This window comes from Eriocheir sinensis, unplaced genomic scaffold (assembly GCF_024679095.1).
Source record: "Eriocheir sinensis breed Jianghai 21 unplaced genomic scaffold, ASM2467909v1 Scaffold628, whole genome shotgun sequence".
NCBI classification, from domain to species: domain Eukaryota; kingdom Metazoa; phylum Arthropoda; class Malacostraca; order Decapoda; family Varunidae; genus Eriocheir; species Eriocheir sinensis.
Window position 1 is genome coordinate 122,501 of NW_026111974.1, and position 13,606 is coordinate 136,106.

The 13,606-nt window shown below is 46.6% G+C and overlaps 1 protein-coding gene across 3 annotated transcripts in view; it reads right to left on the reverse strand.

The window, feature by feature from the left end:
- Nucleotides 1-12,857, reverse strand: part of LOC126993536 (uncharacterized) — a 16,480-nt gene extending 3,623 nt beyond the window's left edge. Inside the window, exon 1 of one of the 3 annotated variants that reach the window (XM_050852677.1) lies at nucleotides 12,734-12,857. The gene's annotated coding sequence lies outside the window, so the exon portion shown is untranslated. Of the gene's footprint in view, nucleotides 1-684; nucleotides 887-12,733 lie in introns of those variants that run through there. The other 2 variants (XM_050852675.1, XM_050852676.1) reach the window with 2 other exon arrangements.
- Nucleotides 12,858-13,606: the final 749 nt, after the last annotated feature.

Genomic DNA, 13,606 nt, shown 5'->3' on the forward strand with positions numbered 1-13,606 from the left:
AATAAAGAAAGAGAGAAGGAGAGAAAGAAAGAAAAGAAGAAATTAAGAAAAGAAATGTGTAACTAAAATAAAAACGAAAATAAACAAATAGAAAAAATAATAAACAAAATTCTAACCCAAAAAAAAAAGAGATAAAATGTGTAAACAATTAAATATAAACAAAACAAACAAATATAAACAGAAAAAAACAATATGAAAAACACGTGTAAACAAATATATACAAACAACACAAGCAAATCAAAACAAAGAAAACAAAAACCAACCAAAAGTAAACAAAAGAAAAACAAAATAAAGAAAAAATAACAAAAAAAAAAGACTAAACAAAAAATAAAGAACACCCAAACAAGAAAATAATAATCAAGAAATCAAAATAAGCAAGAAAAAAGAAACTGGAAACAGAAGTAAAAAGAAAAAAAGAAAAAGAAAACAAGCTCTCTAAATCAATTCATCACTTCAGACAAACAAGAAAAACACAAACAAGAAAACACGAATCAAGAGAAGAGATAAAACAAGAAAAGTAGATAAAAAAAAACAAAATCACTAAGAAAACAACAATCAAGAAACCAAACAATCAAAACATCAAACAAGTAAGAAAACAAGAGAAAACAAACAATCAAACCATCAAGAATAGAACACGAATCGAACAGAAGTAAAAACATGGACAAAACAACCCGTCAAAATCACCCTTGCTATTCACCTAACCGAGGGCCGTCAAACTGGAACGTTGGAGCGGGTGTGGCACGGTAGCGCGGCACGGAGGAGAAAGTCTAACATCCTCCCTCTCCGACGTCCACGGGGTAACTGAGACTAGCCAGAGAGAGAGAGAGAGAGGGAGACCGCGAGACGAATGTGACGCGGCCGATTCTCAGAGTTGGGTGTCACACATTGAAGAGAGAGAGAGAGAGAGAGAGAGAGAGAAGTGCATCTGTGTCTTAACCTTATAATGACCTTTTTGTTACAGGACATTTCATAACCACCACCACCACCACCGCCACTACTACTACTACTACTACTACTACTACTATTACCACTGCCACTACTAATACTAATACTACTTCTAAAAATTGGGAGTGGAGAGAGAGAGAGAGAGAGAGAGAGTATACACAATAATATTCTAGGAAAGTCTTACACGTACATTTAAGATAAATCACCTTTACTTTCACAAGAGAGAGAGAGAGAGGGGGGGGGGGCGGGGGGGACTGGGTCGACGCTTCAAATCCACGTAATCATCTCTTTTTTTTTCTCTCTTTTATTTTTCGCGTCATATTTTTCCTCCTTTCCTCCTTCCGCTTCTAACAATGATAATGATGATGATGATGATGATGATGACGAGTGTAAATGGACTTGTGTTTGCATGAGTCTTCTTTTTCCTCTTCTTTTTATTTTCTTCCTTCCTTCCTCAATTCCTTTTCTCTCGCTTTTTTTTTTTTTCCATTTGTAGTAGGTGGAGGAGGAGGAGGAGGAGGAGGAGGAGAGAAGACCACATGTCCTCTTCCACCTTCTTCTCTTCTTCCACCACATGTAGATTACTAGTGGTAGCGGTAGTAAACAGACACCCTCGCCATAGACCGTTCTTCCTATGTATTCCTATGTATTCCTCCTCCTCCTCTTCCTCCTCTATTTTCTTCTATTCCTTCCTTCTCCTCCTCCTTCTCTTCCTTTTCTGTTCCTAATTTTCTTCTTCAATTTCTTCTTATTCCACAAAATCTTCTATCTCCTCCTTTTCTTTCTCTTTTTCTCCTCCTCCTCCTCCTCTATTTTCTTCTATTCCTTCCTTCTCCTTCTCCTTCTCTTCCTTTTCCGTTCCTAATTTTCTTCTTCAATTTCTTCTTATTCCTCAAAATCATCTACCTCCTCCTTTTCCTTCTCTTTTTCTCCTCTTCCTCCTCCTCTATTTTCTTCTATTCCTTCCTTCTCCTTCTCCTTCTCTTCCTTTTCTGTTCCTAATTTTCTTCTTCAATTTCTTCTTATTCCACAAAATCTTCTATCTCCTCCATTTTTTTCTCTTTTTCTCCTCCTCCTCCTCTATTTTCTTCTATTCCTTCCTTCTCCTTCTCCTTCTCTTCCTTTTCTGTTCCTAATTTTCTTCTTCAATTTCTTCTTATGCCACAAAATCTTCTATCTCCTCCATTTTTTTTCTCTTTTTCTCCTCCTCCTCCTCCTCTATTTTCTTCTATTCCTTCCTTCTCCTTCTCCTTCTCTTCCTTTTCTGTTCCTAATTTTCTTCTTCAATTTCTTCTTATGCCACAAAATCTTCTATCTCCTCATTTTCTTTCTCTTTCTCTCCTCTTCTTCTCCTCCTCCTAACTACTGACTGATTGACTGACTAACTGATTGACTGACTGACTAACCGACTAACTAACTAACTAACTAACTGACTGACTGACTGACGTATGGAAAACCTCGTCAGCGCTTTCAGACCAGACCAGACAAACCCAGACTGACTAGGAATTCATCCAGTTATCAAGGGAAAGCGGAAGAATGGAGAGAAAGGGGGAGGGGGAAGGGGGAAGGAAAGGGGGATAAAGGGGGGGAGGGAGGTAAGGGTTCCGTTCGTCGTCCTTAACATAGAATTTAAGTAAGAAAAAATAGGTGGTCTTGGAAAATGTGGGAAACTTTTGACTTGGAAAAGTAGAAAATCAAAATCTTCTTTATCTTACTTATCTTGCTTAGTATTATTGTCATCGTTTCCTTGATTATCTTGTTTATCTTTTCCTTCTTTTCCCTTCTTTTCTTTTCCCATTCTCTTCTCTCTATCTCTCTCTTTCTCCCTGTTTTCTTCCTCCTTTCCTCTTTTCCTTCCTTCTTACCTCTCCTCCCTTTCGTAACAACACACACACACACACATATATATATAATTATACTCTTGATAAGTCACGAGGAAGGGTTATTGACCGTTTAGAAAGAGGAAAAGTCTGCTAAAAACCTCCTCCTCCTCTTCCTCTACCCCCTCCTCCTCCTCCTCCTCCTCTTCCTCTTCCTCCTCTAACTTTTCTTATTGCGTAATCTTTTTCTTCTGTCCTTGCTCTCTTCCTCCTCCTCCTCCCCCTCCTCCTCCTCCTCCTCCTCCTCTACCTCTTCCTCCTCCTCTAACTTTTCTTATTGCGTAATCTTTTTCTTCTGTCCTTGCTCTCCTCACCTCCTCCTCCTCCTCCTTCTTCTGTTAATATTTATTCAATGTTTTTATATCTTCCGTACCTCCTCTCTCCTTCTTTCGACCTCTCCTCCTCCTCCTCCTCCTTCCTTACCTAACCTTACCTTACCTTACCTAACCTTACCTTACCTTACCTAACCTTACCTCACCTTACCTAACCTTTCCTTACCTAACCTTACCTTACCTAACCTAACCTTATCTTACCTTACCTTACCTAACCTTACCTTACCTTACCTTGCCTTACCTTACCTTACCTTACCTTACCTTACCTTACCTTACCTTACCTTTCCTTACCTAACCTTTCCTTACCTTACCTTACCTTACCTTACCTTACCTAACCTAACCTTATCTTACCTTACCTAACCTTACCTCACCTTACCTAACCTTACCTAACCTAACCTTATCTTACCTTACCTTACCTAACCTTACCTTACCTTGCCTTACCTTACCTTACCTTACCTTACCTTTCCTTACCTTACCTTACCTTACCTTACCTAACCTAACCTTATCTTACCTTACCTTACCTAACCTTACCTTACCTTACCTTGCCTTACCTTACCTTACCTTACCTTTCCTTACCTAACCTTACCTTACCTTACCTTACCTTACCTTACCTAACCTTACCTTACCTTACCATACCTAACCTTACTTTACCTTATCTAACCTAACCTAACCTTACCTTACCTTACCTTACCCTTCCGTACCTTACCTTACCTTACCTTACCTTACCTTACCATACCTAACCCTACCTTACCTTACCTTACCTAACCTTACCTTATCTTACCTTACCTTACCTTACCTTACCTTACCTAGCCTTCCCTTCTCTTCCCTTCCCTTCCCTTTCCTTACCTAACTTTACCTTACCTTACCTTACCTTACCTTACCTTACTTTTCCTTTCGTTAACTTACCTCACCTTTCCTTACCTTACTTAACCTTACCTTACCTTACCTTACCTTCCATTACCTAACCTAACTTAACCTTCCCTTTCCTTACCTAACCTTACCTTACCTTACCTTTCTTTACCTTACCTTACCTTACTTTATTTGTTTACATCTGTGCGCGTTCGAGTGTAGGATATTTTTTTGTTGTTGTTTTTTCTTTTATTTTTGTTATGAATCGTGGCAACTTTTTTTTCATTTCTTTTTTCATTTCTTTTTATTATTGTTATTTTTTTTTGTATTGATCAATGAATGAGTATTTCTTGTTCCTCTTTTTTTATTTCTTTTTTTTATATTTTTTGTTTTATTTTATTTATTTTTTTCATCTTCGTTCGTGTGTGAAAGGATGTGTGTGTGTGTGTGTGTGTGTGTGTGTGTGTGTGTGTGAGAGAGAGAGTATCTACCATTTTTTTTTTTTTGTCTTATCATAAAATATCTTACTTTCTGTATATCTATTTCTAGGCTTTTCCTTATAATTATTTTCTTCTGTCTGTCTGTTTCCTGTTTATTATTTTTTTTTTCTCTTTTACTTCCTCTTCATTATCATATTATTCAAACTTCAGAATATATTTTCCCAGAGTTTTTTTTTCTCTCTCTCTCTCTCTCTCTCTCTCTCTCTCTCTCTCTCTCTCTCTCTCTCTCTCTCTCTCTCATGTTCATTGTCTCTCGTTATCATTTGTTAAAGTTTCCCCGAACACCTTATAACGGAAAACCCCGCTTTCAATTACGTCTCTCTCTCTCTCTCTCTCTCTCTCTCTCTCTCTCTCTCTCTCTCTCTCTCTCTCTCTATCTCTCATGTTCATTGTCTCTATTTATCTTTTGTTAAAGTTTCCCATAACACCTTATAACTGAAAACCCAGCTTTCATTTACGTCTCTCTCTCTCTCTCTCTCTCTCTCTCTCTCTCTCTCTCTCTCTCTCTCTCTCTCTCTCTCTCTCTCTCTCTCTCATGTTCATTGTCTCTCGTTATCATTTATTAAAGTTTCCCCGAACAGCTTATAACGGAAAACCCCGCTTTCAATTACGTCTCTCTCTCTCTCTCTCTCTCTCTCTCTCTCTCTCTCTCTCTCTCTCTCTCTCTCTCTCTCTCTCTCTCTCTCTCTCTCTCCACGACCACCATCATCACCACCAACAACAACAGGAAATTCTGCCATAGATTTGTCTTTATCAGCGCCAGACACGTGTCGCCTATGGAAATAACGCGCTGACTGTGGAAATGAATTGAGCAAGCGTCCTTCTCTTATCCCCAGCGGCACGTGGCATTTGCTTCTCATAAAGCCGACCAACTTTTAGGACCATATCATAAGCTTTTTCCTAATTCCTTCCGAGACCATTCCTTTTCGCCTATATTACAAGTTCTTCGTAAATTCCTTAATCGGCCATTTCCTCATGCCCCATATTGCAAGCTCTCCCTTCCTTCCTTCCTTCCTTGGTCTTTCCCTTTCGCTCATATCACAAGCTCTCCCTTCCTCGGCCATTCCCATTCCTTTGATATCACTGGCTCTCCTTCCTTCCTTCCTTCCTTGGTCTTTCCCATTCGCTGATATCACAAGCTCTCCCTTCCTCGGCCATTCCCATTCGCTGATATCACAAGCTCTCCCTTCCTCGGCCATGCCCATTCGCTCAGATCACAAGCTCTCCCTTCCTCGGCCATTCCCATTCCTTTGATATCACAAGCTCTCCCTTCCTCAGCCATTCCCATTCGCTAATATCACAAGCTCTCCCTTCCCCGGCCATTCCCTTACGCGCATATCACAAGCTCTCCTTCCTCAGCCATTCCATTCCTTTGATATCACAAGCTCTCCCTTCCTCGGCCATTCCCTTACGCCCTTATCACAAGCTCTCCCTTCCTCGGCCATTCCCATTCGCTCATATCACAAGCTCTCCCTTCCTCGGCCATTCCCATTCGCTCATATCACAAGCTCTCCCTTCCTCGGCCATTCCCATTCGCTTATATCACAAGCTCTCCCTTCCTCGGCCATTCCCATTCGCTCATATCACAAGCTCTCCCTTCCTTCCTCGGCCATTCCCTTTCCTGATATCACAAGCTCTCCTTCCTCAGCCATTCCCATTCCTGATATCACAAGCTCTCCCTTCCTCGGCCATTCCCATTCGCTCATATCACAAGCTCTCCCTTCCTCGGCCATTCCCATTCGCTCATATCACAAGCTCTCACTTCCACAGCCATTCACATTCGCTTTGATATCACTAGCTCTCCTTCCTCAGCCATTCCCATTCGCTCATATCACAAGCTCTCCCTTCCTCAGCCATTCCCATTCCTTTGATATCACAAGCTCTCCCTTCCTCAGCCATTCCCATTCGCTCATATCACTAGCTCTCCCTTCCTCAGCCATTCCCATTCCTTTGATATCACAAGCTCTCCCTTCCTTCCTCGGCCATTCCCTTACGCCCTTATCACAAGCTCTCCCTTCCTCGGCCATTCCCATTCGCTCATATCACAAGCTCTCCCTTCCTCGGCCATTCCCATTCGCTCATCTCACAAGCTCTCCCTTCCTCAGCCATTCCCATTCCTTTGATATCCACAGCTCTCTCTCTCTCTCTCTCTCTCTCTCTCTCTCTCTCTCTCTCTCTCTCTCTCTCTCTCTCTCTCTCTCTCTCTCTCTCTCTCTCCACGACCACCATCATCACCACCGCCAACAACAGGAAATTTTGTCTTTATCAGCGCCAGACACGTGTCGCCCATGGAAATAACGCGCTGACTGTGGCAATGAATTGAGCAAGCGTCCTTCTCTTATCCCCAGCGGCACGTGGCATTTGCTTCTCATAATAGCCGACCAACTTTTAGGACCATATCATAAGCTTTTTCCTAATTCCTTCCGAGACCATTCCTTTTCGCCTATATTACAAGTTCTTCCTAAATTCCTTAATCGGCCATTTCCTCATGCCCCATATTGCAAGCTCTCCCTTCCTTCCTTTCTTCCTTGGTCTTTCCCTTTCGCTCATATCACAAGCTCTCCCTTCCTCGGCCATTCCCATTCGCTGATATCACAAGCTCTCCCTTCCTTCCTTCCTTCCTGGGTCTTTCCCATTCCTTTGATATCACAAGCTCTCCTTCCTCAGCCATTCCCATTCCTGATATCACAAGCTCTCCCTTCCTCAGCCATTCCCATTCCTTTGATATCACAAGCTCTCCCTTCCTCGGCCATTCCCATTCGCTGATATCACAAGCTCTCCCTTCCTCGGCCATTCCCATTCCTTTGATATCACAAGCTCTCCTTCCTCAGCCATTCCCATTCGCTTATATCCTGGCTCTCCTTCCTCGGCCATTCCCTTACGCCCTTATCACAAGCTCTCCCTTCCTCAGCCATTCCCATTCGCTGATATCCACAAGCTCTCCTTCCTCAGCCATTCCCTTACGCCCTTATCACAAGCTCTCCCTTCCTCAGCCATACCCATTCGCTCATATCACAAGATATCCCTTCCTCAGCCATTCCCATTCGCTCATATCACAAGCTCTCCTTCCTCAGCCATTCCCATTCGCTTATATCCAAGCTCTCCCTTCCTCGGCCATTCCCATTCGCTCATATCACAAGCTCTCCCTTCCTTCCTCGGCCATTCCTTTCGCTGATATCCAAGCTCTCCCTTCCTCAGCCATTCCCATTCTGATATCACAAGCTCTCCTTCCTCAGCCATTCCCATTCGCTCATATCACAAGCTCTCCCTTCTCGGCCATTCCCATTCGCTCATATCCAAGCTCTCCCTTCCTTCCTCAGCCATTCCCATTCCTGATATCACAAGCTCTCCTTCCTCAGCCATTCCCATTCGCTCATATCCTAGCTCTCCCTTCCTCAGCCATTCCCATTCCTTTGATATCACAAGCTCCCTTCCTTCCTCGGCCATTCCCTTACGCCCTTATCACAAGCTCTCCCTTCCTCGGCCATTCCCATTCGCTCATATCACAAGCTCTCCCTTCCTCGGCCATTCCCATTCGCTGATATCACAAGCTCTCCCTTCCTCGGCCATTCCCATTCGCTCATATCACAAGCTCTCCCTTCCTCAGCCATTCCCATTCGCTGATATCACAGCTCTCTCTCTCTCTCTCTCTCTCTCTCTCTCTCTCTCTCTCTCTCTCTCTCTCTCTCTCTCTCTCTCTCTCTCTCTCTCTCTCTCTCTCTCTCTCTCTCTCTCTCTCTCTCTCTCTCTCTCTCTCTCTCTCTCTCTCTCTCTCTCTCTCTCTCTCTCTCTCTCCACGACCACCATCATCACCACCGCCAACAACAGGAAATTTTGTCTTTATCAGCGCCAGACACGTGTCGCCCATGGAAATAACGCGCTGACTGTGGCAATGAATTGAGCAAGCGTCCTTCTCTTATCCCCAGCGGCACGTGGCATTTGCTTCTCATAATAGCCGACCAACTTTTAGGACCATATCATAAGCTTTTTCCTAATTCCTTCCGAGACCATTCCTTTTCGCCTATATTACAAGTTCTTCGTAAATTCCTTTATCGGCCATTTCCTCATGCCCCATATTACACTGCTCCTCCCTTCCTTCCTTCCTTCTTGGTCTTTCCCTTTCGCTCATATCACAAGCTCTCCCTTCCTCAGCCATTCTATTCCATTCGCTGATATCACAAGCTCTCCTTCCTTCCTCAGCCATTCCCTTACGCCCTTATCACAAGCTCTCCTTCCTCAGCCATTCCCATTCGCTCATATCACAAGCTCTCCTTCCTCGGCCATTCCCATTCGCTGATATCACAAGCTCTCCTTCCTTCCTCGGCCATTCCCTTCGCCCTTATCACAAGCTCTCCTTCCTCAGCCATTCCCTTTCGCTCATATCACAAGCTCTCCTTCCTCAGCCATTCCCATTCGCTCATATCACAAGCTCTCCTTCCTTCCTCGGCCATTCCTTACGCCCTTATCACAAGCTCTCCTTCCTCAGCCATTCCCATTCGCTTATCACAAGCTCTCCCTTCCTCAGCCATTCCCATTCGCTGATATCTAGCTCTCCTTCCTTCCTCGGCCATTCCCTTACGCCCTTATCACAAGCTCTCCCTTCCTCGGCCATTCCCATTCGCTCATATCACAAGCTCTCCCTTCCTCGGCCCTTCACCGTCGCTCATATCACAAGCTCTCCCTTCCTCAGCCATTCCATTCGCTAATATCACAAGCTCTCCTTCCTCAGCCATTCCCATTCCTTTGATATCACAAGCTCTCCCTTCCTCGGCCATTCCCATTCGCTAATATCACAAGCTCTCCCTTCCTCAGCCATTCCCATTCGCTAATATCACAAGCTCTCCCTTCCTCGGCCATTCCCTTTCGCTCATATCACAAGCTCTCCCTTCCTCGGCCATTCCCATTCGCTTATATCACAAGCTCTCCCTACCTCGGCCAATCCCAATCTCTCATATCACAAGCTCTCCTTCCTTCCTCAGCCATTCCTTACGCCCTTATCACAGCTCCCTTCCTCGGCCATTCCCTTTCGCCCATATTACAAGCTCTCCCTTCCTTCCTTCCCAGGCCATTCCCTTGCGCCCATATTACAAGCTCTCCCTTTCCAGGCCATTCCCTTACGCCCTTATCACAAGCTCTCTCTTCCTCGGCCATTCCCTTGAGGTCAGTTCCAGCATTATCAGTCAGACAGGCGCTGTTTCTTATGAGTTTTCCATGAACCACTTTTATGAGTTAATGGTTACGCCCAACATATTAAATACCTCTGTTAGTAATGGTATGGCGTAAACAGTAAAAAATAAGAAGAATTTAAGTGATATGTGACGCTAACGCAACCATGCATGAGGGGAATAATTATGAACGCAGGTGACTGATGAAGAAAATAATAGTAAAACCAGATAGTTACAACAATGACAATGATGTAAAGGATATGAGACAGAAAATGAATTAGGTATGGCCTAGGGTGACACCAAGCAGTCTGGCGGGCTCCACAACCTGCAGAGAATGGGGACCAACCGTGAGAGCTAGCGGTGGGGTGGCGGTGGTGGAGGTGTTGAGATGCATCACCACTGTTTTGCCAAGGGTGGGTAAGGAAAGGATGAGTTACGCATGTATATTTTCGTCCGCCCTGCCTGTGTTTCGTCATCAGCTGTCCTCGCAGTATTTCTCTTCCTCCACCATGATCCTTTGCCGCTGCGATTGGCACGGATTTGGCCTTCCTTGGTAGCCTGGTAACATACACTCCCAGGTCTTTCTCTGCCTCTGTGGTGGATAGTGGAGTGTTTCCCATGTGGTATTGGTGTACTGGATATCCCCTCCCATAGTGCAGGACTTTACATTTTTCTTCATTGAATTGTAACAGCCACTTTTTGCTTTATCCTAGTAGCTTGGTGGGGTCTGACTGTAGGAAATCTGCATTCAATGAGTTAACTGCCTTTCTTTTCCTCGTGTACATCTCCGAAGGTTTTTAAGGTATTCAGCGTCTATTTTGATTCCTTTGTTATTCCTTTCTGACTAGTTCAATGTTCCTAAGTGTCCTGGATATTTTTGGAGGTATTGCGTCTTTGAATTGTGCAGAAAGTTCTAGATATTAATCAGAAAGCGGACGAGACTGTTCTTCACGTTGTTCCGCAATTAGCGATAGTCTATTATCGGATTGAGAGCGGCCCAAGGCTTTGATTACTGATGAAACCCACGGTCGGGCTGAGGCGGCGGATGAGACCCGGCCCTCTGTGCTCGAGGCTACCGGAAGGGGGCGCGGCGTGGGTACAGCAGTTTGTGCGTCAGCCCAGGGCCACGCTAGTAGAGCCTGCGCGGGGCGCGGGGCGGCGGCTGCGTGAACACCCGCCACCACCCCGCCCCCGCCCGCAGGTCCAGCGTGTGGCGGCCGTGGTCGAGCACGGCGCCGTTGGCACACAGCACGGCAACGCCCAGGGTAAAATCGTGGTCGTTGGAGGGCACGACGCCCAGCGGGCCCGCGTGCAGACACAGGCCGCCGCCAGGTCCAGCTCGAGGCCCCAGGGGCGGGGCGGCCGGACAGCAGCAGCGCGCGACGCTCGCAGGAGACGTGCACACCCGTGGCGCCCGTGTCCAGCAGCATGGTCATGGGCGCTCCGGCCGCCCCGCCGTCCCGCGCCACCCGCACCGTCAGCACGTCGGGCTGCACGGGCAGCGCGTCTTACGCACCGCCTGCAGCCGCCGCGGCCAGCGCACCAGCAGGTCGCTGCCGCCGGGAACAGCTGCACCATGGCGCCGCGCCGCAGCTGGTGGGCGTCCAGCACCACGGCCTGGGCGTCGTACTGGTGCTCCAGCCACGCCGGGAACACCGTGGCGGGCGTCACCACCTGCACGCCGCCGCCCAGCTCGATGGTGACGCTGTCCAGCTGCACCACGCGCAGCGCCTGCCGCCCCGTCCACAGCACCACCTCCTGCCGCACGGCGCGCTCCCCGCCGCGCACCAGGCCCAGGCGCAGCGCCGCGCTCCAGAACACCACGGTCACCTCCGCCCCGGAGTCCAGCTGCACCAGGCACGCCCGCCCGTTCACGCGGCCCTGCACGCGGTTGTTGGCGTCCGCGCTCAGCCGCGGGTGCTGCCGGCCCGGGCGGCGCCGCCTGACGGGCACGGCGGGCGGTTCCAGCACCAGCCGCAGCGCCGCCCCGCCCACGCTTCTTAGCCGCGCCAGGCCTTACGCAGAGAAATATTGAAATCCTTAATATTTTCAAGCTTTTCCCCTGCATGTCATGTTAGTGTTACCCAGAAAATTACACCGTGTTATTCATGGTGTCTGGACGCGACACGTGCAGGCCGTGCGTCACTCGGGGGGGCGGATTCTGAGAAGGGCCGGAAGTTAAGGCCCGCGCGCTGTTGGCTACGGGCGCGCTACGGCGCCGTATCTCGGCATTCCTTTCACATACTCAAAACTTTTTAAGGCCGCCGTAAGGGGACCTTAGGGCGCGCGCTGCTGCAAGGCGGCCGCGTCTCGGTGGCCAATCAGGGGCAAGTTCTAGTCGGCAAATAGGAAGCGTCGACCAATCGCGGGATGTAAACACAAATTAGCTGTTGTGCGAACGTTCCGCAGTGCCCACCCTCTCACGACAATGGAGCCTCTCTCCTCACCCCCTACCTTGCCCCCTACGAAGAAAAGGAGGCCGAACTTTTCGGAAGAGGAGCTACTAATGCTAATATCACTGACACAAACCTAACCTACCTTTGTTCATAACCTCAGACATTCAGACTATGCTGTATTCTATATGCAAGCTATAACACCATTTTTGTGAAAAGTTACCTTTAACATTTATCAGCACTATGGTATATATACAACACTTGCAACACAGTGATGTCCCTGCTCACCCACGCGTGCAAGATACTACGTTGCGAAGGATGGGGGGTGGATCCCCAAGTTTGTAGGATTTAGGAAGGCAAGTATGAGGAAAATGGTGTCGTGCGCGTATACTGCATGCATATATGTTTACTCCGTCTTCAATAATTGTGATGCTGTCCATAAAGTATGAGTGCATAGGAACATGGCAACATACCTATCTACTTACTAGTTCTTTGCAACTCCACATAATAAAAATGTATCATTGCAAGAGGCAGCGGGAAGCCCTCTCACAAGTTTTCACCAAACTTCCTAGTTACTGTATTACTAAACATCTTACTGGTAGTTAATTCACTTCTTACAGTTGTATAAGTAGTAGAACTACGTAAACATCGTTTATATTCATTTTATACCTGTATGAAGGATGTATGTTCCACTTGTAGCAGCGAAGGCGTGCAGGGAGAGGAGGCCGTAACTCACTTAGGGCGGCCCACACCCGCCTTAACCTGCGGCGCCGCAACTCTCATCAAAATGGCCGCGCCGGTGTTTTGAGTATACCAGCGGAAGCGCTACGGCCGGACGTGCAGCGAGACGGTGTCACACTAGCACTTTTTCCGTCAACTTTTTCCTTCGTTTTTCTGAAAATCGTCGATATCTTGGCTGCGGCCTGTCACACACAAACTGTGTTTCGTCTGAAACTTTCCGTCGGCACAGACCAAGGAATGTAAACAAACATGGAGTCCACGCTGCGGCAAAGATACGCTGCTCTGAACCTAATACTGTGTATTGTGAGACTTAGACGAGCTAAACAAGCCAAAAAGCATGCATGGATGCGCTCATGGTTGGCTCGTCGGGAAAGAGAAAGTGTGTACCACAGGCTGTTAAAAGAGCTGAGTTTAGAGGATCATGAGACTCTGAAGAATTGGATCAGGTTGGACAAAAGCCAGTACCACAGACTTCTGGAGTTAGTGACACCTCTCATTGCCAGAAGTGACACCAGGATGAGGAAGGCTGTCACTGCAGGAGAGCGTTTGAGACAGGTTGAAGCCACGCGGAAAGTCTCGGTCTTGGTCTTGGAAATGTAAACAAAGGCGGAAATTTGCAGGCGGAAACGATCCTGATCGTCTGACAAATTCATGCGATAAGTTCATGCGGAACGATGAAAAATCGACGGAAATCGCATTAATCGACGGAAAAAGTGCTAGTGTGACACCGCCTTGAAGCAGATACGACGCCGTAACTATCTTTTTAATTTCATGGTGCTCCCTACACATGTATTAATAGTT